Raw genomic sequence first — 2,981 nt, 5'->3', positions numbered from 1 at the left:
ATGCAAGACATCGATGATCACATACCTAATGACGAGCCTGCACCGGAACCTGATCCACAAGAAGAACAAATGCCTCCGTATTTTCGTTCGTTTTTTGAGACATTTGATTTACGGTATGCGTCCATGGATTCGCGCTTCACATTCATTGAGTCCCAGCTCTCTACATTGGGAGCTCGACAACAAGATATGAATGATCATCTGGATGCACTCTCACTTGAGATGAGAGCACGTTACCCTCCTCCTCCTCCCGATCCTTCAATGGATGAATAGACTTATCTTTCTTTGATTGTCTTTGGGATGAACTTGAATTGTTAAAACATTTTGGATTATCTTTCGTTGATTGTTGGATGACTGTTTGATATTTCATATATATTTTGGTTTATTACAACATATGCATCATTTATTTTTTTAGTTGAAATATGACCAATTTACCATTTCATATTTTTATTATGAATATTGATTATGAAACTAATGGCTAACTCTTTTTTTTATCTTAGCAGCTTAAGCTATATATATATATCAATTGGCTATGTTTTTCATTAACTTGTTTAAAACATTTTAAAGCTTTTTGATTTAACAAAAAGGGGGAGAAATGTTTAAGTGTTAAAATGTGTTTAAAAGGGAGAAGTGTTATAGTAAGGGGGAGTAAGTAATTTTTCTAAATTGAAATTGATTTCAAATTTTTAGAAAATCTTAAAATAACACAAATGTTTTGTTCTATCAAAAAGGGGGAGATTGTTGAAAACATTTTGTGTTTCGATATAACAAATTAAATTTAAATGAATTTTAAGATTTTACAAATGATTTTCTAAGTATATTCAATTTAATTAATTGAATATCAATTTATTACTCCAAGTCTTTTAAGATCAATTTCAAACCTTACTAAATGTGTAAAATTGTTTTTATGCTTAATATATTTTTGAAACAAATTTCACAAAGTATTTTGAACCAAAATCAAGCCTAAAATCAATTTTTAAGAGTGATGCACCGATGCACCAATCCATGCATCGATGCACCATGAATTAAATTGAACATTGAATGCATTTCATGCATCGATGCACATACCATGCACCGATGCACTGAGGATTTTATGAAAACATCGAATGCATTTGATGCATCGATGCACCAGCAATGCATCGATGCACTCTGGCTATTTTGAAACATCGAATGCACTTGATGCATCAATGCACTCTTAGTGCACCGATGCACTAAGGATCCAACGGTCAAAATATTTGAATTTTACACTGATGCACCGATGCACCATAGGTATGCATCGATGCACTGTGCTCCCAACTGTTTTAATTAATTGTTTTCACACTAAAACGACTATATTATCTTCATTAATGATCCCAAACGTTCAGAAGTGATTAAAGGTGTATTTAAGCAAGCTTAGAAGCCATTGATCAATAACAAGAAATATCAAGCAACTAGAATCAAGAGAGAATCAAAGAGAAAGCATCAAACCTCAAGTTTGAGCATTTCAAGCCTATTTTTCATTCAATATTCATCTTGCTTTCAAGAACACTTATTGTGCTCAATTGTATTCATTTTTTAGTGTTCTTTTCTTTGTTCTAGAATTTTACAAACAATCTACCTTGTGAGGATTTCCTTGTAAGTTTGCAAAATTTGTATTGTTCTCTTTAGGAGAGAGTGTTCTCAAGAATTTGGGGTATAATTCTTGAGGGTTTGTAAGGTTACTCTTTGTCCTCAAAAGAAAGACAAATTAGTGAATTTGTGGAAAATCCTTAGTGTGGATACCTAAGGTAGTGGACGTAGACTTTGGTTGAGAAAGTCGAACCACTCTAAATCGCTGTGCAATTATTTTCAATTTTCTGCAAAAGCTTCCACCAAAAATTTTATTGCCAATTCACCCCCTCTTGGCCGATTCCGTCAATCGATTAACTCAACAATAATGAATAGTCAGGTGATTATTTTGTAACTTTGAAAAGTCAAGGGACTCAACAAAACAACCTCCTATAGTTGAGGGACTATTTTATAAATTTTAATAATCGAGGGACTCAACAACAAAAAAAGTCGTAAAAAATGCCGCTAATACAAACGCCCCAACTGTTAGTGGCATATTCTACTAATAAACGTTGTTAAAAGTCAGGTTATGTAGCGGCGTTTGTACACTAAAACGCCACTAAAGGTCAGGTTATATAGCGGCGTTTTAGTGTACAAACGCCGCAACAGGTTCGCCATATAGTGGCGTTTTTGGACACAAAGGCCGGAATCGGTTTGATATTTATAGTCGTTTTCCCACAACAGGTTTGCTATTTAGCGGCGTTTCGGGCACAAACGCCACAATAGGTTTGTCATTTTTCCCCCTAAAAACGCCGCCAAATATGCGCTCTGTTAGTGGCGGTTTGCCCCTAAAACACCGCTAATCGAAATTGATTTTCAACATATTTTCAACATATTTTCTTCCTATTTTGTATTACCCAAATTTAAACTGTAACAATAATCAATAACCATCTTAAATTAAATTACGATTCTAATTAAGTAATAATACATAAAAACATAAATAAATCAAAGTTTACAAACATCCAAGTTAAATATAATATAGTTCAACATTTTTCAATAACATTAACATAAGAAAACACCTAGGAGGATGAATTCTTCACTTGATTCTGCTGCATCATCTTTTTCATAGCTTCAATTTGATTATGAAGTTTTTCATATTTTTTTCTGAAATGATGCTTCTCTCTCTGTTTCTCTCGCTGCTCTCTCTGCTTCTCTCGCTTTAGCTTCGGCTTCAATTTGATTTCCAGAGAGTTTGTTCACAGCGTTCTAGGCCGAATCTTCACAAGCCTTTGTGATTGCCAGTCCACCGCATGTGTCGTCCAACACTCACATGGAGCAGCCGAATCGCATACATAACAGTAACACTACATCAAATCCAAACAAAATTCATTACAATTTCCTCTCATCTCAATCCCAATCATCCCAGAAGCTATCCGCCAATAAGTAAAAGATTATCT

Source organism: Hibiscus syriacus, unplaced genomic scaffold, assembly GCF_006381635.1.
Source record: "Hibiscus syriacus cultivar Baekdansim isolate YM2019G1 unplaced genomic scaffold, ASM638163v2 tig00111659_pilon, whole genome shotgun sequence".
Lineage (NCBI taxonomy): Eukaryota > Viridiplantae > Streptophyta > Magnoliopsida > Malvales > Malvaceae > Hibiscus > Hibiscus syriacus.
Note: the sequence above shows the minus strand (reverse complement) of the source record.